Genomic DNA, 26,258 nt, shown 5'->3' with positions numbered 1-26,258 from the left:
AAAAGGGGGCCCTGTTTTCTTGCTTTGCCATTTGGGACATTCATTTTTCCAGTGCCCGTTTCCCTTACAATAGGCACACTGGTCCCATCTCACGCTTGCTCTACCTTTCCCTCCTGATCTGTCTTCTTGCTTCACTTTCTGATGTGTCTGGGAGCCAGATCCTCGAAAAGCCGCTGCTATTACATTGGCCGTTCTTTGATTCTCTTTCCTTCCTCCTTTCTTGCTGCCCAGCCTCGGTTTATGAAAACCTTGTTGGCTATCTCTAGCAGTTCAGTAGCATTATTTTCCGGCAAACACTTTTAGCTTCTGTAATTTCCTCCATGTGTCCTGCTGGGCTTGTCCTACAAAAAACAGCATTGCCATGGTTAGAGGTCTGGGGCCCCAGGGTTAAAGGGGAAATAGGTCCAGTATGCCTCACTCAGTGTCTCATAGAAAGCTTCTGGACTTTCATTAGGCTTCTGCAAAATCCCAGAAAGTTAAGCTATATTGGTGGGCTTCTAGGCTCTGGCCTTGACCCCCTGGAGGAAAGCCAGCCTATATTTTTCTATCCTGGCCTTTTTGACTTCTGAGTTCAGGGACCAATCAAGTTCGTCATCTGGGAGGGCCTCCCTTGCCCATCTGTCTGTATCTAATGTCCCTGCCGGGGCCTGGGTCTGGAGCCACTTCCGAGCCTCTGTCATTACTCTCATGCGCTCCTCAGTGTTAAAGAACATGAAAAGGAGCTGCTTGCAGTCCACCCAGGTGGGCTTTTGGGTGTGGAAAATCATTTCTAGGAGGTCTACCATGGCCTGAGGTTTTTCACAATAAGCTGGGGTGTGTGTCTTCCAATTCAGTATGTCACTTGTGGTAAAGGGCTGACAATAATAGACTGGCCTTCCTTCCTGTAAAGTCCCATCTTTGCCAAGCACTTGGGCACCCCGAATCTCCCTGAGATGCATCTGACATGCTGTTTGTGGTTTGTGCCTTTAATCAGCTGAACGCAATTGACATCCAACTGGCTCTGGAGAGCCTGCTTGAGGAGTGACGGAGCGGGGCATTGTTTCTAGACTTTCTGGACCTTCCAGGCTAGCAGGGGGAGCACTTGGTGCTGCTTGTGTCTCATATGGAGGTGGTCAAACTGGTGGGACTTCCTCGAGGGGAGGGTCCTGTGGAATAGGGGGCTGAGTTTCCTTCTGAGGGACCTGCTTCTTTTGTCCTGCCTGCTTTTTCTTTTTTTCTGTTCCTGTCCTCCCTGCCTCTCCTTTCTCTGCTCCTGCCCTGCGTGCCTCTTTACTTCTGCAACTAAAACCTTACTTGGTCCCTTCATACACATGCAGAACCGGACCCACCAAGGTGGCAAGGTTTGAACATGTGCTAAACAGCTGGCTATGTAGGGAAACTGATCTGGTTGTCCAGGGTCTCCTGTGACTACATTCCAGACTGCCCTGACAAATCCTTCATCTAAAGAGCCTTCCAAGGGCCAGCTGACCCTGAAAGCTGGCCATTTTACTTCACAGAATTTCCTCAGTTTTTCAGGATTTTTTTAAGACCATAATCCCCATTGAATCCCATTTAAAATTTTTTTCAACATGCAGTTGAGAAAAGTGGGTTTACTCTGTCCCGACTCCATGATGATTGGTGGCTTGAGACAGACAAGGGAGGGGGTGACCTGTTTTTACAGATTTACTCAGATGCCTGCCTGGCCATGTCCCTTGGGCACTTTGATTCGTCTTAGCTAAGGTGCACCCATATAAACCCCAGGCCTGGTCACCTTTGAGTGGGGGTGAGTCACCTTTACGCTTTATGATTTAATTGGAGAACTGCAAATTGGGGCCCACTTGGACTCCAAAACCGAAGATGTGGAGCCACACAAAGGAGAGGAGAGGGCAGGCCCTTTCCTTCCACTCTCACACACTTTTACCCATCATTCACTCAGAGTTTAAACAATCCATCCAATTCCTGACTAATTTCATGAGGAAGCTTTATGACTTCAAGGGAGGTGATTAAGCTCCCACTTTCACTCATTGGAATGGGTCTGACCTTCTTTGGTTTTGTTTAGGGCAACCTGCACCAAAGCACAGCCAATGCCTACTAGCATGGCAAGGCATCTTCACCATCCTCCAATTCTGGACTGTTTTTTCTCTGCCTAGTAAGCATGTTACTTGGGGCCACTGCTATCTGTGGTTGAAGTAGTCTGGTTCCTCTCTGGGATCCATTGTTGCAGGAATCCACACAGGCTTGGAGTTTTCTGGAAATATATAAGTATATCCTCACCCAAAAGTTAATAAAGGAAACCTTCTATAAACTAGACTCCGGATATTTTCGCATTTGCCATACCATGTTCCTCTGGCTTATTTTGACACCAGTGTAATTTCATGGGTGTCTTGCATTCAGCATTACAAGTGATAAACAAAAAATTAAAGTAAAAAAATTAAGGTATTTAAGGCTTGAAGTCATTTACTTACAGGATAATACTCCACTATCCCCCCTTGTGGTTAAAATAATATTAAGCTGGTTTTAGAAATCCTGCAGTGCAGCATTGATAGCTTTTCATTCAATTCTTTGCACAGAAGGATGACGGATCTTAATTCATTGCATGATAATCAGCTTTACTATGACCTGAAACATCAGTAAAAAATTAGTTAATGCTCCAGAAATAGGTTCCTGCCTAGTACAACTAAGTCCCCCTGAATATTCACTTTTTTAATTGTCAATTTAAATCAGTCTGAATTAAGGCTTATTTTTTAACTTTATTTGTCCTTGGGTATGGAGAGTAAATGACATAAATTGAATTTCTGCTATCAGTCTTTGAGAATATTGGCATAACCTTTGTTAGGGAAGTAAAATGCATGTTATTTACTTTACTTTTTGAGTCCTAATACATTGATTTTTTTAAATTATAGTTTATTTTATATTTGAAGGAAATCTCCCTTTATTTTGTCCCAGAGTAATTTCTAGGCCACATTTAGGGAGTTTCTTTATTTCTTTTTTCTTTTTTTTTAAATTTCTTTATTGATTAAGGTGTCACATATTTGTCCTCATCCCCCCATTCCCATCCCACACCCCTCCCCACGGATGCCCCAACACCCTGTTGAACTTAACCATTGCTTAGGCTCATATGCATGCACACAAATCCTTTGGTTGATCTCTCCCCCCTCCCCCACCCTCCCCTATCCTCCCTCTGAGGCCCGATAGTCTGATCGATGCCTCCTTCTTTCTGGTTCTGTTCTTGTTCATCAGTCTATGTTGTTCATCATTTCCCCTAGATGAGCGAGATCATGTGTCACTAGAGATATACTTATATGAACTGAATGTGAGATGAGCAATAATAGTTATGCTGACAGGCAAATGAATCAGTCTGTAGTGAGTTTCTTTCTGGACCAACAGTTCTTTTGAGACCCAATATCAATGTCCACCAGTTCCTTATGTGTACATGTCGGCACTGACCCCTCAGCTCTGGATGGTGGACAAATGGTGGTAATGCAGGTTCGATTCCCTCTGGTTGGGACTTGGCCGGACCCAGGGGCACGGCTTCATCCGGACCCAGGGGCACGTGGCCTCACCCGGACCCAGGTGCGCGCGGCTTCCCCCGGACCCGGGACCCAGCCTCACCCGGATCCAGGGGCACATGGCCTCACCTGGACCCGGGATCCAGCTTCACCCGGACCCAGGGGCGCATGGCCTCACCCGGACCCAGGGGCGCGTGGCCTCACCCGGACCCAGGGGCGCGTGGCCTCACCCGGATTCAGGTGCCCACTGCCTCACCCGGACCCAGGACCCAGCCTCACCCAGATCCAGGGGCACACGGCCTCGCCCAGACAGAGGATTCAGCTTCACCCGGACCCAGGGGCGTGTGGCCTTACCCGAACCCAGGGGCGTGTGGCCTCACCCGGAACCAGACCCAGCCTCACCCAGATCCAGGGGCCCACGGCCTCACCCGGACCCAGGATCCAGCTTCACCCGGACCCAGGGCCGCGTGGCCTTACCCGGACCCAGGGACACGTGGCCTCACCCAGGCCCGGGACCCAGCCTCACCTGGATCCAGGGGCCCACGGCCTCACCCGAACCCGGGACCCAGCCTCACCCGGATCCAGGGGCACACGGCCTCTCCCAGACCCAGGATTCATCTTCACCCGGACCCAGGGGCGCATGGCCTCACCCGGACCCAGGGACGTGTGGCCTCTCCCGGACCCGGGACCCAGCCTCACCCAGATCCAGGAGCACACGGGAGTTTATTTCTTTCCTCATTTTTCTTTGTTTTAAACAGCACAACAAACATTGTTGCTTTTTGGATGCTGGCCAATATTGCCCTGTATACATTTCAAATGACTTTCTTTTCATTTATGGTGACTCATAATAATCATATTTAATGCTTGAATACTAACATTCAGTGTACCCTGTAAATAGCAGTGGGAGAGATTTTAAATTTTCTCCTTTTTACTAAGCTTAAAATTTACTTTTAAACAGCAATCTTTTTGGCTAGTGCTCATTTGCATACACAGAGGAGTTATGGAAGATCTCAGGAACTATTTCAGAGGACTTTCCTAGAATTAATTGCTTAACATTTTGGTTTTCAAATTTATATGAAATTATATGAGCCCTTGATTATATTATAGAAAGCTAAATCATTAAGTAATTAAAGTAGGCATCTTTACTGAAAAAGAAATGTAAGCAAACATATATTTGACCTATAAAGTACAGATTCCATCCTATCTGACAGCCTATTTAAAGAGCAGGCTGTGGATTTTTGTCTTTAAATTCCTCTTCTGAATAATCTGGGTCTGCTTAAGTAATTTTCAGTAACGTTGTGTTGCACTCCCTTAGAGGTTGAAAACTTTTAAAATGTAGTTATTAATTTTTATTTGATAAAGCTTCCCATGTGATTTCAAGTATATGAGATCAGCCTAATTCAATTTAAAAAAATTCATTTAAAAAGAGAGAATGAATTATTGAATCATTCTAGGGCCCTTAAAATGACCCAAAGTCACCTCTCCATTAAAGTCTTGAAATTTAACTTGTAAACACTATCAAATACACACACACACACACACACACACACACACACACACACACACACAAACTAGAGGCTTAGTGCATGAAATGCATGCAAGGGGGGTGTGTCCCTCAGTCCAGCCTGCACCTTCTCCAATCTGGACCCCTGGATGGATGTCCAAATGCTCATTTAGTCCCAAACCTACAGGCCTAAACGGGCTGCCAGAAAACCCTCTCACAATCCAGGACTGCTGGCTCTCAACTGCTTTTTTGCCTTCCTTCCAGATTTCCCCTAACCAATTCAGCTGGCCAGCCTGATCACCGACTAACCACGCCCCTGCATGCCTGATTGATGCATAACTGCTCCCCTGCCAGCCCGGTTGCCCCAAACTGCCCTCCTCCACTGGCCTCATCACCCCTAACTGTCCTCCCCTGCCAGCCTGATTGCCCCCAACTGCACTCCCCTACAGGCCTGGTCCCCCGTCAATTGCCCTCGCTGCTGACCTGGTCACCATTAACTGCTGTCCCCTGCCAGCCTCATTGTCCTTAACTGTTTTCCCAGCTGATCTGGTTCCCCAGCCACTGCGCGCCCCTGCAGGCCTCGGTCCCCCCAAACTGCCCTCCCGGGTACGCCTGGCCCCCAACTGCCCTCCTGTGCAGTCCTGGACCCCCCAACTGCCCTCCCCTGCCAGCCTCATTGCCCCTAATTGCTTCCCTCTGCTGGTCTAGTTTCCCTTCAACTGCCCTCACCGGCAGGCCTGGGTCTGCCCCAACTTCCCTTCTCTACAGGCTTGATCGCCCACAACTGCCCTCCCTTACAGGCCTGGTTCCTCCCAACTGCCCTCCCCTGCTGTCCATCTTGTGGCAGCCACCTTGTGTCCACATCGGGGCAGCCATCTTTGACAACATAGGGGAAAATCTCATGTGTTGGAGTGACAGTCAATTTGCATATTATTCTTTTATTAGATACGATAGAGGCCTGGTGCATGGGTGGTGGCTGGCTGGTATGCACTGAAGGGTGTCCAAGATCAGGGTGGGGGTTTCCTTGGGGCATGGGACAGCCTGGTCTGGGGGACTGTGGTGGTTTGACAGCCGGCCACGCCCCCCGAGGACCCAAGCATAAACTGGAAGCATATATCTGGGATTTATTTATCTTCTATAATTGAAACTTTGTAGCCTTGAGTGGAGGCCAGGAAAGGCCAGGGCGGGGGATGCTTGGCTTCCTCCATCACCAGGGTCAACCCAAGCCCGCTGCTTGCTCCAGCTCCATGGCTGCCACCATCTTGGTTGGGTTAATTGGCATGCTCATTCCTGATCGGCTGATGGGTGTGGCTTGTGGGTGTAGTGGAGGTATAGTCAATTTGCATGTTTATCTTTTATTAGGTACAATATATATATATATATATATATATATAAATATATATATATATATGTGTGTGTGTGTGTGTGTGTCTGTCTGTGTATGTATATTATATTATATGTTTTATAATTATCCTAAAATATATCAATTAAATTTAAACTGCTTTTTATATTAAACATTTGGTTCAGACCATAAAATTAAATCTCTCTTTTAATCAGACCATATAAAATATTTTATCTTAGGTTGAAATTTTACCAAACATAGTACACAGAAAGGCTTGAAATACTAATTTCTCCAGAGAAAATACAAGAATTATTTTCTCAAAAATAAATTTCTAAACTTTATGCACTTTGTAATCACAATCATATTATTTCTCAATTTAATTTGAACATTAAGTTTTTAGAAGCCTTAAATTTTAGGTGGCAAGTTAAATATGTGTCATTTCTTAGATTAGTCATACCTTCACATTTTAAGGATATATTTAAAAAATGAAAGACATATGTAATTAAAGGATACAGTTCTGTCCTCTAGATTTTTCAAAAGAGGCAAAGTCAGAAAAACACTTCAGTAATTTTTCATTTAAAAATACCTAGGTATTTAATAAGTTTTATTATTTAATTCAGCAAACTCCAAAGTTTTAAGTTGCCAGAGACTTTGGAAAACTGTGTTTCTGACTGGCGAAAGGAGGGGGAAGCAGGGAAGCAAGCCTCCAGGTCGCTCTACTTGAAGGTAAAATTGCCACATTTTTCCTCAGAGATAAAATCTAAGTGTTGCTGCTGCGGGAACTGAGACCAGCCCCCTCCTCTATCAGAAAGAGCAGCTAGTCTTTCAACAGGGTGACTGGTCCCCCACTATCTATAATTATCACTGAAAAGCTCCACCACTGTTAGGTTGAGGCAGTGGGGGGGGGGGGGGGAATCCAGAGCTGATGCAAGTATCTACAAGGTAGATGGTGAGTTTCGCCCGGGAGTGCAAGATTAAAACCGCCCCCACTTTTCATCGCTTGGACTCAGTGTCTTGTTTCCTGCATCACAAACCTCTCATCTGGAGCTGAAACTCGGGAGGGGATTGAGTGTGTATCCCATTTGGGGTACCCCTCCCTCTTGAATCTCCGGAACCCTCAGGCTTCGCTCCAGCTCAGCATCGTCAGCGGGTGAGTTCCAGTCCCTATTGATTCCCAGATGTCATCCTGGTGTCTCTGTCTTAAATCGCGGCCCAAGTCAGAGATTGCCTTCCGGGCACAGCCCTCCGGACCTTTCCAGGAAAGGTTCTGACCCTGGGGTGGTAGTGAAGACGTTCCTGCCCCCCTCAGCCTCTTGGCCTCACTCCGGACCTCAGGGGGTGGGGGAGACGTCCCCTGCCATCCCTCGGGTCCCTGTCCATAGCCTTGGCTCAATGATTGGGACGCCAATCCTTGGGCCTCTGCTACTGACCATAGGTTTCAAAATGGGCAATCGGAAATACAAATCTGATCCTACAACAGCCCTAGGGTGTCTCCTCACCAATCTGGCTAAGCTAGGCCTGTCCCAGGATCTGAGTCCTAAACACCTCATTTACTTCTGTACTATGGCATGGCCTCAGTATGAATTGGACAACAGGTCAACATGGCCTGAAATTGGGACTTTCGATTTTAACATTCTGACCAACCTCAACAATTTCTGCCAACGAGCTGGGAAGTGGCTGCAGGTTCCATATGTCCAGGCCTTTTTCCATCTGCACTCCCGTCCCTCCCTCTGATCCACCTGTTTCACCACCCAGGTCCTCCTAGCTCACAAGAAACTCTCTCTGCCTACTGAGACCCCTCCACTTTCCACCTTATCTGAACCCCCTGAGTATCTTTTTCCCCCTCAAACTTGCCTGCCTCCCTACGACAGGGCTCTTTCTGCCCTGCCTCCTTCTGCCCTTCCGTCTGTTCCCTCCCCTCCCCCATCCTCACTCCCCAACCTCCCTTCGCCGCCCCCTCCCCCAGAGCCTTCTCCCTTACCTGCTGACCTTCCGCTTCACCCACCCCCGCCTGCTTCCCCAGTCAGCAGGTACACCCGCTCCCGGGCTCTTCCTCTCCTCTGCCCCATCCAGGAAGTTGCAGGGGTGAGGGAGTGGTCTGGGTCCATGTTCCCTTCTCTCTGTCGGATCTCTCCCAGATTGAGAAGTGGCTGGGGTTCTTTTCCACCAACCTCACCGTGTTTCTCAAGGAGTTCCGATAGCTTTCTCAGGCCTATGACCTCATCTGGCATGACATCCATCACATTCTTTCTTTTAACCTAACATCAGATGAAAGGGAAAGAGTCTTAGGAGTGGCGAAGGACCACGCAGATCAGATCCACCTTACAGATGCCTCTATATCAGTGGGGGCCAAAGACATTACTTGTCAGGAACCAGGCTGGGAGTACCAACTAGATACCCCCGAAGGGTGAGATGGGCACTGATGTCTCGACCAGATGCTCCAATGCCGAATAGCTGACCTACAAGCCTTCTCCCACAAGGTAGTTAATTTTGACAAGCTGAGGGAAGTTTCTCAGGGACCAGATGAGAACCCCGCGGTCTTCCATAAAAGCCTGACTGAGGCTCTGACCTTATATACTCGTCTGGACCCTGGGTCCCCGGCCAGAGCAACAGTTCTAGCCACTCACTTCATTTCACAGTCAGCCCAAGATATTTGAAAAAAGTTTAAAAAGGCAGCGGATGGCCCTCAGACCCCTGTCTGGGATCTGGTGAATATGGCATTTAAGGTTTTCAATGTCCGTGAGTAGCAGGCAGAATCAGATTGGGAGGCCTGCCTTCTACAAAAGGTGAACCTGGAAACTCAAGCCTTAGTAGCTGCCCTAAGGCCGGCAGCCATTCATGGTCCAAGTGGGACTGTGCCTTGTGGGGATGCAACGAAAGGACGAGCGCAACCGTGAGAATGTTTCAAATGCTGAAACGAAGGCCACTGGGCTAAATGATGCCCTCAACCCCGAGCTCCAACCAAGCCCTGCCCTGCGTGCGGTCAAAGCAGCCACTGGAAAAGTGACTGCCCTTGGAAATGTGATGGGCCCTCTCCGTCTCAACGTAAAGGGGCCGTCCTTTCAGGTCATGACCCACCACTGGCCATGCTGGGACTGGCTGAAGACTGAAGATGCCCAGACTCGACGACCCCTATTACCCTCTCCGAGCCCCGGGGAAAGCTCCAGGTAGCGGGTAAGCAGATCTCCTTCTTGATCGATAAAGGGCCTACCTTTTCTGTTTTGCCCTCCTTTTCCAAGCCACTGTTCCCTTCCAAGATCTCGGTCATGGGTATTGAGGGCAAAGCCACCTGCCCGCTGGCTTTTGGGCCCCTTCCCTCTCTCCTCAACAATAGTCCTATAACCCACTCGTTCTTTGTCATGCCTTAGTGCCCCATGCCCCTTTTAGGATGAGATATCCTCACCAAATTAGGGGCCACTCTGCAGCTCACTCAGAGTCCTTCAGCCTCCCTGCTTCTTCCGCTCCAGGCTCCCACCCTTCACAGGAACACTTATCCCCAACTGCCTGTGTTCCTAGTCAACCCCAAAGAATGGGACACCTCTACCCCGGTGGTTACTAGACAACATAACCCGGTCAGGATCAGACTTAAGGACCCCACCTTGTTTCCCTCCCATCCCCAGTTTTCTATCTCCCTAACTCATCACCAAGGCCTCAAACCTCTCATTACTCAGCTTCTGGGGCAGGGTCTCCTCATACCTATTGACTCTCCCTGCAACACCCCCATCCTCCCTGTTAGGAAGGCAGATGGGACCTACCGGCTAGTGCAGGACCTCTGACTAATCAATGAAGCGGTGGTCCCCATCCACCTGGTGGTCCCCAATCCTTACACTCTCCTTTCTTGCATCCCATCTGTACCACCCACTTTTCCATCCTTGACCTCAAGGACGCCTTCTTTACCATCCCTCTGGATCCAGACTCTTACCTTCTGTTTGCATTTACTTGGGAGGACCCAGATGAGCAGGTATCCTGCCAACTCCCCTGGAAGGTTCTGCCCCAGGGATTCAGAGACAGCCCTCATCTGTTTGGCCAGGCCTTAGCCAGAGACCTCCAACAATGCTCATTAGAACCCAGCACTCTTCTCCAGTATGTAGATGATCTCCTTCTCTGCAGCCCCTCTTTAGACATTTCTCGGAGTCAGACAGCTGGCCTCCTCAACTTTCTAGGGGACAAAGGATACCATGTGTCTCCTGCCCAGGCAAAACTGTAGGCCCCCACCGTCACTTACTTGGGGGATCTATCTGACTCCCAATTCCCGAAGAAATACAGTTGACCGAGCACAGGCAATAGGAGACCTACAGCATCCCAATTTTATGGAAAAGATCTTGTCCTTTCTAGGGTTGGTAGGATTCTTCTTCCACTGGGTCCCAAATTTTGCTCTCCTAGCTAAGCCTCTATATAGCCCCCTAAAGAAACACCAATAGCCCCCCTCTCCCCACACTCCCTCATTTGCCAGGCTTTTTCTAAGCTCCGAGATGCCCTTCTGGCTTCTCCCCCTCTTTCTCTCCCGGACATCTCTAAGCCTTTCCAACTATTTACTGATGAGAAACAGGGAATAGCTCTGGGGTTCCTCACCCAGCACCTAGGGCCAGCCTTCACCCCCGTAGCCTACCTGTCCAGACAGCTTGATCCCATGGTTCAGGGTTGGCAGCCCTGCCTCCGGGCTCTGGCTGCAGCCACTGCTCTCACCAAGGACACCCAGAAGATCTACCTCCAGCAACCCTTGCAGGTCTTCTCCCCCCATAGGCTATAGGTCTTCTGTAACACTGATCCTTATCTCTCCTGGCCCCCGTCACATGTAGGAACTCCATCTTTTGTTCCTCGAGAAGGTGCAGGCTGGACTGAGGGACACCCCCCCCCCTTGCATGCATTTCATGCACTAAGCCTCTAGTGTGTGTGTGTGTGTGTGTGTGTGTTTGTGTGTGTGTGTGTGTGTGTGTATGTGATAGTGTTTACAAGTTAAATTTCAAGACTTTAATGGAGAGGTGACTTTGGGACATTTTAAGGGCCCTGGAATGATTCAATAATTCATTCTCTTTTCTTAAATGAATTTTTTAAAATTGAATTAGGCTGATCTCATATACTTGAAATCACATGGGAAGCTGTGGGAAACTGTGCTCCCAGAACTGCATTGGGATGACCAAAGATAACATTGTTTCCACAACAGGGGGCTCTTGACAGTTATTACTTAGGCACCCTGGCGGCAGACATTCTGGCGGCTGGGGCACAACAAGACCTCTCTGTTGAGATAACCTATTCTTGATATTTACGGCCTAACTACCCTCCCGCTGACATCATTAGAGGAATTCCCTCTCTCTCCCTGACTATATCTATCCCCGTATACCTTGCAATAAACGAGACTTGATCAGAAAGCCTGTCTTGTCTCCGTCTCTTGTGCCTCTTGTCCTTTCATTCCCACTCCCCCTCTAGGGTCCGCGTTGACTTTACCCGCGGGTCGGGGCAAAGTGGCGCCCAACGTGGCCGAGCACGGGGGACTCAGTGAGAAACGCTGTTCGGAGAGCCGGCAAAAAAGAAATTAAAAGGAGGAGGAGATTAAATGGGAACCTGCCATTTCTTCTGAACCTCGGTAAGTGAACAGCGATTATGGGACAAGAAATAAGTCAGCATGAAATGTTCGTAGAGGGACTAAAACAGGCTTTAAAGGCACGAGGGGTAAAGGTTTCTGTAAAACAATTGTTAAAATATTTTGAGTATGTTAAGGATGTTTGTCCGTGGTTTCCACAGGAAGGTACTATTGATGAAAAAAGATGGAAGCGGGTAGGAGACACTCTTAAAGACTATTATCAGACTTTTGGGCCAGAGCAGGTCCCCATTACTGCTTTTTCCTATTGGAATCTCATAGATGAAATCTTATCTCAGAAACAAAGAGACCCCGTCATAGCAGGAGCGATTGAGGCAGGAGAAGAGCTATTAAGACAAGAAGGGAAAAGAGATAGAGTTTCCTCAAAACTTAAAAATTCTAAACCTAAGGAGGAGGAAGACTTAATGTCATTTGATAGCGAGGACGAAGGTCCTCACCCCAAAAAAGAAAAAGATTCACACAAAAACCCTCAGGAACCCACGCCTCCACTCGGGGGAAAAAGCCCCTCCTTAACGGAGCGGCCAGAAAAAACCCCTAGCCATAACCTCAGGTCTCTGTCTCCCTCTAGCAGTAAAGGGTCTCTGGAGGCTCGACCTAAGGAAAAGAAACTTTATCCCTCCCTTAAACAAGTCCTCCAGGTTTCAGACGACTTAGGACATAATGACTGGGCTGATCTTAAAGAGGAAGCAGCCAAATACCACAATCCTGACTGGCCAACCCTCACTCAGCACCCTCCACCTTATGCTCCTGCGACCAGTGCGCCTTCCCTGGCATGTCCTGCCATAGACCCTCAGAAACTACTTCGAGATAAAATTCAATTTTTAAAGGAACAAATAAAATTAGAAAAGGAACATCAAGAACTAATCCAGCAACTCGAAGAATTAAAGACAAGTAAAACTGAGGAGAGTAATAATATAGAGCCCAAGCCTAAACCAAAGCCCCCCGTTAGAGGGGCAACCCCTAAGATCCAGCCTAAACCTGAAGCTTCCATAGAGCATGGGGATTTAGAGGCTTTTCCCGTTACAGAGACCACTGATGCTCAGGGACAGGTTTGGAGGCACCATAATGGTTTTGACTTTAAAGTTATAAAAGAAATTAAGACAGCGGTAGCCCAGTATGGTGCTACTGCACCCTATACTATGGCTATTGTAGAGTCAGTAGCAGAAAATTGGCTTACCCCTGGAGACTGGCGGTCTTTGGCTCGCGCCACCCTATCGGGGGGGCGATTACTTATTATGGAAATCAGAGTATGTTGAAAACTGCCGTGACACTGCTAGACGCAATGCGCAAGCTGGCAATAACTGGACATATGACATGTTAGCTGGAGAGGGTAATTATACTACCAGCGACCAACAAATGCAGTTTGATGCAGGTCTTTTTGCTCAGATCCAGGCGGCAGCCACTAAAGCCTGGAGAAAAATCCCCTCAAAGGGGGACGTGAGCGCCTCACTCACTGGTATCAAGCAAGGACCTGACGAGCCATTTGCTGACTTTGTCCACCGCCTCATTACAGCTGCAGGTAGAATTTTCGGTAGTGCTGAGGCGGGGACTGATTTCGTTAAACAACTTGCTTTTGAGAATGCTAACGCGGCTTGTCAAGCAGCCATTCGCCCTTATAAAAAGAAAACTGATTTATCTGGCTACATTCGCCTTTGCTCAGATATAGGGGCCGCCTATCAGCAAGGTCTTGCTATGGCTGCTGCTATGCAGGGTTACACAGTCAGGCAGTTTCTGTCTCACCAAAATAAAAATAAGTGTTTTAGTTGTGGAGAAATTGGTCACTTTGCAAAGGATTGCAAAGCAGGTAAAACAGCAACTACCTCCAAGTCACCCACTCCAGGGCTCTGCCCTAGATGTAAGAGGGGAAAACACTGGGCTAATGAATGTAAATCAAAAAGGGATGCCCAGGGCCAACCCCTCCCTCTGCCACAAAGTCAGAGCCAGGGAAACGGGAATGGGGGCCAGGCCCAGGCCCCCAAACACAAACAAATTTACGGGGCAGTCAGCTTTGTTCCAGCAACACACAATCCGTTTCAAGCCTCCTCAGGGCAACAGCAGGAAGTGCCGGATTGGACCTCAGTTCCACCACCCACGCAGTCTTAACTCCAGAGATGGGAGTACAGGCGCTTCCTACGGGAGTGTTTGGGCCTTTGCCTAAAGAAACTTTCGGGCTTATAGTTGGTAGAAGTAGTAACACTATGGATGGGCTTCTAGTGTACCCCGGAGTGATTGATAATGACTATACTGGAGAAATCAAAGTGATGGTCTCTTCCCCAAAACATATTAATACTGTCCCCTCAGGTCAGAGATTCGCTCAGTTATTACTCCTTCCTCTTATCTCTGCCACTAACAAAGCACTCATTGGTGCCCGAGGTGCTCAAGGATTTGGTTCATCTGATGTCTACTGGTCTGAAGTACTTTCAGCCCAAAAACCTCTAATGACTTTATGGTTAGACGGGAAGGAGTTTTCTGGTTTAGTAGACACTGGTGCTGATGTAACCATTATAAAAGAGGAAGACTGGCCCCAAACATGGCCAGTAGAAGATACCCTCACGCATCTTAAAGGTATAGGACAAAGTAGAAATCCAAAAAGAAGTTCTAAAGTACTAACTTGGAGGGACCAGGAAGGCAACCAAGGTACTATCCAGCCCTATATTATCACTGGGCTCCCCATTAATTTATGGGGAAGGGATTTATTAGCTCAGCTAGGAATGATCATCTGTAGCCCTAAAGACCTTAGAGCAGTTAACAAAACTATGGTTTTAATGGGAACTTTACAGCCAGGCCTTCCCTCCCCTGTGGCCATACCTCTTGGATATTACAAAATTATCATAGACCTGAAAGATTGTTTTTTCACCATCCCTTTACATCCTAACGACCAAAAACGTTTTGCATTTAGCCTCCCCTCAATTAATTTCCGTGCCCCTATGCAGAGATTCCAGTGGCAAGTCCTCCCTCAAGGCATGGCAAATAGTCCTACGCTATGTCAGTCTTTTGTAGCCTCGGCTATTCAATCTATTCGAGACCGATGGCCTGATCTATATATATCATTCATTATATGGATGACATCTTGGTAGCAGGCAAAATTGGAGAGGAAGTTCTAAGCTGCTATACTGATCTCCAGCAGGCATTAAAATCTCATGGCCTACAAATTGCTCCTGATAAAGTCCAGCTAAAAGACCCTCATACATACCTTGGATTCCAAATGAGAGGGTCCACTATCTCCTCTCCAAAACTAACCCTCAGACTAGATAGTTTAAAAACTCTCAATGACTTCCAAAAACTATTGGGAGATATAAATTGGCTAATGCCTTACTTAAGACTCACCAAACATGAGCTTAAGCCTCTTTCTGACATCCTCCAAGGAGATAGCTGTCCCACCTCACCGAGGGAACTTACTGCTGAGGGACGCAAAGCCATTGCCATAGTAGAGCAAGCTATCCAAAATCAAACCATCACCTTTATGGATTATGATTCTCCGTTACAATACATCATATGTAGGACCACCCTCTCCCCCACTGCAGTTTTCTGGCAGACAGCACCTCTTATGTGGGTTCATCTCCCAGCATCTCCCAAACAAGTCTTAAACCCTTACTATAGAGCAGTCTCTGACTTAATCATGATAGGTAGAGATCATGGCAAGCGTTACTTTGGAAAAGAACCTGATATTATCATTCAACCTTACCCTAAAGAGCAAGTTGACTGGCTAATGCAAGCCACCGAATTTTGGCCAGTCGCTCTTGCCTCTTATGCGGGCTCTATAGACAATCACTACCCTCCAAACAAACTTATTGATTTTGCCAACAGACATGAGTTTATCTTTCCAAAGATCACTTCCACTAAACCTCTTCCTAAAGCATTGTCCGTTTTCACGGACGGTTCTTCCACAGGCATAGCTGCCTATGTTTGGGACTCCAGCACTATCCAATTTCAGACTAACAGCTCCTCCGCTCAAATAACCGAGCTACATGCTGTCATAGCAGTTTTTTCAGCCTTCCCCACGAAAGCCTTTAATCTATACACAGACAGTGCTTATATCGCCCAGGCTGTACCTCAATTAGAGACATGTGGACAGATAAAACATAGCTCTCACACTGGCAAATTATTTAGCCAATTACAGGATTTGATCAGAAAACGGTCTGACCCTTTCTTTATCGGACACCTCCGTGCCCATTCTGACCTACCTGGGCCACTGACAACAGGTAATCAGCTAGCAGACCTGGCCACTCGTCCCTCCACATCAGCCTACTCACTAATTGTTGATAGTCCCTCCCAAATAACCCGAGCACAAGAAGCTCATCAGTTACATCATCTTAACGCTCGCACCCTCCGGCTTATGTTTAAAATAACCAGAGAACAAGCTAGACAAATTGTTAAAACTTGCTCTATTTGCACTCTACATCTCCCTACCCCTCATCTAGGGGTAAACCCACGAGGCTTAATTCCTAATGCTCTATGGCAAATGGACGTCACACACTTCCCTGAGTTTGGAAATCTCAAATATATACATGTCAGCATTGACACTTATAGTGGATTTATATTTGCAACTCTACAAACCGGAGAAGCTACAAAAAATGTAATAGCTCACCTTTTAACTAGCTTTTCAGTTCTCGGCTGCCCTCAACAAATTAAAACTGATAATGGTCCTGGTTACACCAGCTCCGGCTTCTCTAAATTTTGCAAACAAATGAATATTACTCACATAACAGGCATCCCATATAACCCTCAAGGCCAAGGTATTGTAGAAAGAGCTAACCTTTCCCTCAAAATTACTATAGATAAAATAAAAAAGGGGGAATGGTACCCCATCAAGGGGTCCCCCAGAAATCTAATATCACATGCACTCTTTATTCTTAATTTTTTAAACTTGGATGCCAATGGGTCATCAGCAGCTACTCGCTTTTGGCAAACGGAAACAAAGAAACAATTCGCCTCAGTAATGTGGAAGGATCCCCTAAACAACTCATGGCATGGGCCAGACCCTGTGCTCATCTGGGGCCGAGGGTCAGTATGCATTTACTCCAAAGAAATGAAATCAGCCAGATGGCTCCCTGAACGCCTAGTAAAACAAGTGGATAAGAGCATTGAGAACGATAATGAGGATAATGAGTTAACAGACTCCAGGGAAGAAGACTCTCCCTGAGACAAGCTTTTCTTTATTTACAGGTCATGGAGACAATTACCCAGATCCTACTACAAGGAATAATGTTGATCCTGGTACCTATGACTAAAGGCGGACTGGGACCCCCAATAAACAATCAAGAGTTACTTTTGAAGCTGTTTGGAAACCCTTGCGACTGCAGAGGAGGTAAGAGTGGGGTGATTCCCACTTCTTACACCCGGATAGCCGATTGTGGCAGCAGTACAGCTTATTTAATTTATAAGAGACAAATGGGGGGAGGATACGAACAAAGCTGGAAATGTGTTGGGAAGCCCAAAATCATACCTATGGTTAATGGCGAACCAGGGCCCTGCCCCAGCGATTGTCAAGAGGCCATAGAGCTACACTCTACCTGTTATAACAGTGTCCAGCAGTGTTCTCACACAGATGGGAAAATATACCTAACGGCCGTCTTACAAAGAACTTATAGTGGTTCCTTTGGAGGCGAGTATGATTATAGCCACCCTCTAGGGCACTCCAAGCCTCCTGCCGCGGCACAGTCGGCAAAGATATTTGCTGGCCACCGCAAGCACCGATCCACGTGTCTGATGGCGGTGGGCCAACAGACAGGGTAAGGGAAGCCATGGTTCAGAAACAGATTGAAGAAATTATTAAGCACATGTATCCGCCCCTACAGTACCACCCTTTGGCTCTGCCCAAATCTCGGGGCATAGATCTTGACACCCAAACCTCCAACATCTTGGAGGCTACACTCAGAGCTCTGAATGTTACCAACCCAACCCTTGCGGAGGACTGCTGGTTGTGTATGACCCTTGGTACACCCATGCCCCTTGCCATCCCAGCAAATACTACCAATGTACAACCTAAGGGGAACTGTAGTGTTGGCTTGCCTTTTAGGATCCAACCTATAGGATTTAATACATCCCTGTGCTTACAAAGCCACCCCCAAAATGATAACTATGATTTAGACGTAGGATTCACTACCTTTACAAATTGCTCCTCTATTGTCAACTATACCTCATCTCTCTGTCCCGCTCCCGGGCAAGTGTTTGTGTGTGGAGGAAACATGGCCTTCACGGCCCTACCTACAAACTGGACGGGACTATGTGTACAGGCCATTGTTCTCCCCGATATTGATATTATTCCGGGGAAGGAGCCTATTCCCCTACCCAGCCTTGACTACATTGCTGGACGCAGTAAGCGAGCTATCCTGCTCATCCCCTTACTTGTAGGTCTAGGGGTCTCTGGAGCTATGGCTTCTGGCACAGCAGGTCTAGGGGTAGCAATACATTCCTATACAAAATTATCTAACCAATTGATCGACGATGTCCAAGCTCTCTCTGGTACCATTAATGATCTCCAGGACCAGATTGATTCACTGGCTGAGGTTGTCCTACAAAACAGAAGGGGGTTAGACTTACTCACAGCAGAACAGGGAGGGATATGCTTAGTCCTACAGGAACGCTGTTGCTTCTACGCCAACAAATCCGGAATCGTCCGAGACAAGATAAAGAAATTACAAGAAGACCTGGTGAAAAGGCGAAAGGAGCTGTTCGAAAACCCTCTTTGGAGTGGGCTGAATGGATTCCTCCCCTATCTCCTTCCCTTATTAGGACCCCTGCTCGGCCTGTTGATCCTACTATCGCTAGGTCCTTTCTTATTCAACAAACTCATGGCATTTCTTAAGCAACAAATAGAAGCCATCCAAATGAAACCCATACAGGTCCATTACCACAAACTTGAAATGGCTGACAGGGACGTGTATATGGGAACTTACTCAGACGCTGTCTGAAAGTAAACGTTCCTCTTTCCTACCCTTGGTGAGCTGGGCTGGATAGCCAAAGACAGGCAACTGGAGAGTATACCCAAAATTTGAAACGGGACCTCCACACCACCTAAGACAGGCGCTGGGCCAAAAGCTGCCCAGTCAGCCCATGACGGGTAAGGTGTGTAGGCCGGGTATATGTGATCTCCTGACCTAAGACTGGCACAGCCCCCTCAAGGAGCGTTCCCTGGCCAATATAATATAAAAAAGGGGGACCTGTGGGAAACTGTGCTCCCAGAACTACATTGGGATGACCAAAGATAACATTGTTTGCACAACAGGGGGCTCTTGACAGTTATTACTTAGGCACCCTGGCGGCAGACATTCTGGCAGCTGGGGCACAGCAAGACCTCTCTGTTGAGATAACCTATTCTTGATATTTACGGCCTAACTACCCTCCCGCTGACATCATTAGAGGAATTCCCTCTCTCTCCCTGACTATATCTACCCCGTATACCTTGCAATAAACGAGACTTGATCAGAAAGCCTGTCTTGTCTCCGTCTCTTGTGCCTCTTGTCCTTTCATTCCCACTCCCCCTCTAGGGTCCGCGTTGACTTTACCCGCGGGTCGGGGCAGGAAGCTTTATCAAATAAAAATTAATAACTACATTTTAAAAGTTTTCAACCTCTAAGGGAGAGGGGTTTTCTCTCTACTAAAGGCTCACCTATTATCAATGCTAGACTCATAAACCACTTACTTGATGCCTTACAGTTTCCCTCTCAGGTAGCCATCATGCACTGCTGAGGCCATCAGACAGACTCCTAGATGGTTACGCAGGGAAATGCCCATACAGACGCAGTGGCCACAGGCTTAACTCAGGGTGAAGGGTCCCCAGCCCCGATCTTCTTCCTTTCCCTTCCCTCCATTACCCCTCAGTATAGAGAAGAAAAAATAAAAATAAACTCTTACATCGGGGAGGCTCTTCTGGTCCTGAGGGATGTATCTTCATAAATAACACGATTGCCCTTCCCAAGGCTCAGGTAGGGGCCATTGGCCAATAGGTCCACCAGTCATTGCACATTGGACCGCTGGCACTTTGGAGGTTCCTTGAACCCCTCTTCACCTCGCCCACATTGCAAGTGGCAGTCATGAGTGCCTTCTCCTTCTGCTCCACGTGTGTAGCTATCTCAACCCAGGGAGGAATGGGCCCCAACTTTCCTACCAATCAAATGAGGGGACACCTCCCAGGGCAGTACTGGCAGGTAGACTTCACCCATATGCCTCCCCACAAGAAGACCGACTATCTGCTTACCATGGTAGACACCTTGACAGGGTGGGTAGACGTCTTCCCTACCTGCAAGGAAACTGCTGAGGTTGTGGCTGATAACACACATAATCCCTAGGTTCGGCCTCCCCACCTCCATACAATCAGACAATGGCCTGGCTCTGATGTCAAGGGTCGTTCAGCAGGTTAGGACCTCACTTGGCATCTCCTAAAAACTGCACATACCCTACCACCCTCAATCATCGGGTAAGGTCGAGAGGGACAATGGCCTCCTTAAAGACCATCTAACAAAACCCTCTCTAGAAATCTGCAGCCCCTGGCCGGATCTCCTGTCCATGGCCCTGACCAGAATCCAGGCTACACCAAGGAGCCCCACCTTCTTAAGCCCTTTTGAACTCCTATATGGGAGACCCTTCTTGCTCAACTATCATCTCCCTACTGACCCTTCTCTCCTGGCTACCTATCTTCCATACCTGTCTCTACCCAGGCAGCTGCTCCGGGAACACGCTGACAGGTCTCTACCCAGGCCAGAACCAGCTGACCAAGGCTCGCGAGGACCACCCCTCCAGCCCGGGGACTCAGTTCTCCTTAAGAATCTACATCCCAAGGCCTTGGAAACCAGGTGGATGGGACCTCACACAGTAATCCTCACAGCCCCCACTGCGGCCAAACTACTGGGAGATCCATCGTGGCACCACCTCTCCAGACTCAAGAGGACCCCGGAGCAGCATGACTTCTATGAATGTGAGGTGTTGGGCCCCACTAAGGTCCGCGTTAGCCACCCTCCCCATCTTTCTTCTCCTCCCAGCCCTGGGCAATCTACACCCACCCCCACCTGCTTATGTGTGAAGGTTCAAGATCCGTGAAACCTACGACTAGGACAGCACACAAGTTACCCAGCAGGTAGCATCTCAGGACTGCCTTCTGGCCTGATGCCAGGCAGAGATCCTGATTGCTGTGGAACACCGGTCAGTGTCCAATGGTGGCCGACCATATGCCTGCTTTGCTTACGACCAGTGGAACCCAGACAGGTGTAATCAAGACGTCAACACCTATGGGGGTTGCCGCTGGTCAGGCTGTGTCATCCATGATGCCTACAATGAGGTCAGGTCTGGTCCCTTTTTCTGGAAGAACGGGACCTTCAACATCAGGGTCCGGGACCCCTAGGACCAGTGATCTGTTGTGTGAGTTATGGGAAAACTATATGGGGGTGGTTGGAGATCAACCCCTTCAGGGACCATCTACATCTCCTGGGAATATGTTATGGCCCAGGAAGCCCAAATCCAGGTCTACAAAAGCATCGTACAGGCCGAACATTCCCTTAAATGGAAGCTGCCTGATTTCCCACGGGTAAAGGCTTGTCTTCTTGGCTCCAATTTATCCAACACACCCTACTATTCCTTAACAAGACCCGAACCCTGCCCAGTGTCTTGCACTGCTTTTTATGTGTCTCTCTCCAAAGACCTTTGCTGGCTGCAGTCCCACTCATGACTCCCCCAGGTACCCAAGGACACAGTGAATGTCAACCTCCCCTGGCTGGCATTCCCCTCTGGGAACCCAAAACTCCAGAACCCACCTTGCCCCCACGGATATGCTACCAGACCAGCAACCCGGTAACTGTGGAATGGGTCACTTGGAACTGTACCCAAAACCACACTGCAGCCAGTCCCACCAAGGCCAGCCTGGGTACCTTCTTTTGGTGCAATGGCACCTTAAGCAACTGCATAAACTCCTCTGAGCCCAGGCCTTGCTTTGGGGTCACAGTAGTTCCCCAAATAACCTTGTATGGAGAGTTGGAGCTTGCCTGGTTGCCCCCTTCATCCCACCCCCGGGCCTGTCAGTCCACCTTCCTCCCTGTCATGTTGGGGGTAAGTATCGCTTCATCCACAGGCCTAGCTGGGGAGGCCCTCAGTAACAGCATAATCTCTGCTCAGGATTTCAATGACAAACTCCAGATAGCCCTGGAGTCTACTATTACCTCCTTAGCCTCCATGCAAAGGCAAGTAACATCGGTAGCCCAAATAGCCCTGCAGAACTGAAGGGCCCTAGACCTTCTTACTGCGGAAAGAGGAGGAACCTGCATGTTCCTTCAAGAATAATGCTGCTACTACATCAACGAGTCCGGAGTGGTGGAACACAACGCGTAGACCCTGACTAAGCTGAGTGTAGAATTACATGCAAGACACTCCCGGGACAACTCTCTTTTCGGCTGTCTCCAAAGCCCTTTAGGTTCCTGGATCCTACCCCTGAGAGGGCCCCTAATTCCCATCTGTGTCTTTTTTTCCGTATCTCCCTGCCTCCTCAAATTAATCAGCTCCCAGATTGCGGAAATGTCTCAGGTGACTGTAAACCAGCTCCTGCTGCATCCCTACACTGGGCTGCCCCTCAACCAGCCTCTGTCTGACTCTGGCCTTTAATATCCCCCACCCTCTTCACCCCTGCTCAGCAGGAAGTAGCCAGGATGATTTAGGCGCCTGCTGTCACCAAAAGGCAGGGATGTTAGATCAAGTCAGGGCAGAAGTCTAGAGCCAATTCAAGCATCTGCAAGGTAGATGGTGACAAAGATAACTGGCTCCTTCCCAGACCCTTGCTGAAGGCAGGAATTACATACCTATCAAGGCCTCCACCCTCCCCTCACTAAAAAGATGAATAAAATAAGTACCTATGCCCCATTTTTAGCTCAAACTTCCCTGGCCCACTCTCAGACCAGCGAGTTTCGCCCAGGAGCGCAAGATTAAAACCTCCCCCTTTTCATGGCCTGGACTCCGTGTATTGTTTCCTGAGTCTCAAACCTCTCAACCACAAATCTTACATTTTAGTTTCACCTATTTATCCATATTTCAACAATTTTGAGACTTTAAAGCCAATTACTATTATTCAAGGCATATTCTTTGGCAAATTCTGTAACAGAGAAAACTTACTGACTTTCAGTGGCTTTAATGTTAACAATGGAATATGGTCCATTATTATTCAAAAACTACCCTTTATTAAGGAAACGCTGATTTTGTTTCCTAAACCAAGCTTGTATATTTTCTGTAGGTCATTTTGGTATATTTTTATTTTTCCTTAGAAAAACACTCCTGGGTTTATTCTATATCATCCATAAAGCAATTGAGCTCAGCTCAAGACCCATCCTCTCTAATAAAATGGTAATATGCAAATTAACCATCACTCCGCTACATAAGCCACGCCCACCAGCCAAGCCACGCCCACCAGCCAATCAGGGCGAGTATGCAAATTAACCCCAATCCAAGATGGATGCAGCCACAGAGAGCAAGGTTTCCCAGGTAACAGAGCAAGCCAAGCTTTCCATAGCCTTTGCAGGCCTAAGCCTCCACTCAAGCTACAAAGTTTCAATTATAGAAGGTAAACAAATTCAAACAAATGGCGGCAGAATGGAGCTTGAGAGAGCAGACCAGGGTTGCCGGCGGCAACAGGGGAAGCAAAGCTTTCCGCACACCCTAGCTGGGCTCACCAGCTTAAGGCTACAAACTTTCAATTGTAGAAGGTGAATTAACTGCCACAGAAATGGCTGCCGCCCCAGAAATGGCTGCTGCCCCAGGCTACAAAGTTTCAATTGTAGAAGGAAAATAAATTCCAGATACCAGGGCCTCCGCTTGGGTTGCCAGGGGGCGTGGCCAGCCTGCAAACCACCACAGGCCCCTCACTCAGGCCGCCCCACGCCCCAAGGGAACCCCCACCCTTATCTGTGACACCCTTCAGGACAAACCAGCTGGCCCCCACACGTGCACCAGGCCTCTATCCTATCTAATAAAAGAGTAATATACAGATTGACCATCAATCCAACACACAATATGGCTGCCCCCATGTGGTCAAAGATCCTGCCCCCATGTGGACACAAGATGGCCACTACAAGATGGCCAGCAGGAGAGGGCAGTTGGGAGGCACCTGGCCTGCAAGGGAGGGCAGTTGTGAGGCACCAGGCCTGCAAGGGAGGGCAGTTGAGAGGGACCAAGCCTGCAAGGGAGGGCAGTTGGAGGTGATCAACCCTGCAGGAGAGGGCAGTTAGGGGTGACCAGGCTGGCAGAGGAGGGAAGTTGGGGGCAAACAGGCTGGCAGGGGAGTAGTTAAGCATCAACCAGGCTGGCAGCGGAGTGGTTAGGGGGTGATCAGGCTGGCAGGCAGAAGCAGTTAGGGGCAATCAGGAAGGCGGGCAGGCAAGCAGTTGGGAGCCAGCAGTCCTGGATTGTGAGAGGGATGTCCGACTGCCCATTTAGGAGTCCCAGATTGGAGAGGGTACAGGCTGGGCTGAGGGACAACCCCCCGCCGTGCACGAATTTCGTGCACCGGGCTTCTAGTCTAAGATAAGATGGAGCACACTTTTGTATTAAGTCAGCCTTTTCTCTTCATGAGTACATAAATCCCAGACATATGCCCAAATTCTGCTAAACGTTAAATGACGGACCAGAAAATAAAAAACATAGCGAAAATGAGACTTTTTAAATAGCACTCTCGAGAGTGGGCATCCATTTTATAGGCTCACTGAAAGAAAAACAATTATTGATAAATGGGCCACGTGTGTCTCCACATCCTGTTTGCTTTGGGGAAATTCATTAAATGGCCTGGTTGCCTAGGTTTCTATTCTTATTAAATTAAATAAGGGCATGCCTAGTAAACTAACAATAAACACATTTAACCAAACATAAAGGACAAATCAACAAACATATAGACAAGACTTAATAAATCAAAGTTCTTTTCCCGTATTTATTCTCTCCATAGCATTGACTACCCTTTAAAGATATTTTAGCTAAACTCTGCCTGTCCCAAGGTGTGCTATGGTAATTTTTAAACAAAGCATTGAAGAGTCCCCCTCCGAGAAGAGTAATTGCTCTATCCTCTCTAGCTGCTGAGTCTTTCCACACCAGAGGTGGAAGATTTTGTGGCAGTGCTTTTTTAATTATTACAGACTTTTGATCCCAATACAAAATAGGAACAATTCAATTTGAACAAGAACCACATAGTTAAATATGACAAAACACTGCTTTTTCTTGAGCCAAATTAATAGAGTACATTTTGACATTTGAATTTCTTTATCCTTGAGCATGGAAGCTAAAGATTTACAATGGTATTTTTGCCTTTTGGACAAATCCATACCCATTATGGCCTGGCTTGAAACAAAAGACACCCTCGCCCATTTTGGATCACGAATTCCAATGCTTGGGGCTAGCTTAATGCTCAGTGAATTTCCCTACCTTTTTTCCCAGTGATCCCACCTGTTTTTCCTTGGACTTCCTTTCTTTGCTCTGGCAAAACTTCTTCTCCAGTCCCTGTCTTGGGCGACATAAATGCCTCAGTCTTTTTTACAGCAAGGGTTCAGGAATCTGGAGAAGGGGCTGCAACATAAATGGATACACTAGACAAGAAATATAAATTTAGAAGGCATTGATGGAGCCAGAAGGGTACTTACTCTATAGACATAGAAAAATCAGTGGTTCCACAACTGTCCAGACGCACTGCTTTTTATTTACACATTTTGCTCATTAGCAAAGCAAACACAAAGGTAAGGTTTGGTTAAAAATAAAGGGTGATCAGGTTAAGCGAATTGCTTTCTGCTGTTCAGTCAGCATTAGGTAATAATAGACAGATTTTCAACCCTGTTGAATATCTATGTCCATCAGCCTCCTGACATTTATTATGCTAAGTACTTTGGTCTTTGCCCCAAGTAAAGCAACACAATTTTGTGGTAATTTTTAAAAATTCAAGTTGGAAGGCTTGTTGGTAACTTTACACTCAACAGTCCAATAGGTGAGCTTTTAAAAACCTCTCCCATTTGTGATGTTTGTTTACATTCACTAATAAAAAATACTTAGGATTCAAGATAGCTCAATGTTTGAGAGAGCATATCTTTGTGGTGCATTAAATGTCAAACTGTTGAAGAGAAAGTGCATGAGTAGTTCTACAATAAAATACATGTCACTATCTAATGAAACTTTTGTTAATTTCATTCAGAAGTATAGTCAGGGATGCTAACTGGTTCAGTTTAACTGGCAATCTCTGTTTCAATCTTATTATTCCCACTTCAGAAAAGTGCTGATGTCATTTCAATAAGCAAAAGGATGCTTACATTTAGACTTCTTCAAACTTTTATATCATTCCTTCTGTAATTTCTTTTCCTACTTACTCTATTCCTT

This window comes from Cnephaeus nilssonii (genome assembly GCF_951640355.1).
Source record: "Cnephaeus nilssonii genome assembly, chromosome: Y".
Lineage (NCBI taxonomy): Eukaryota > Metazoa > Chordata > Mammalia > Chiroptera > Vespertilionidae > Cnephaeus > Cnephaeus nilssonii.
Note: the sequence above shows the minus strand (reverse complement) of the source record.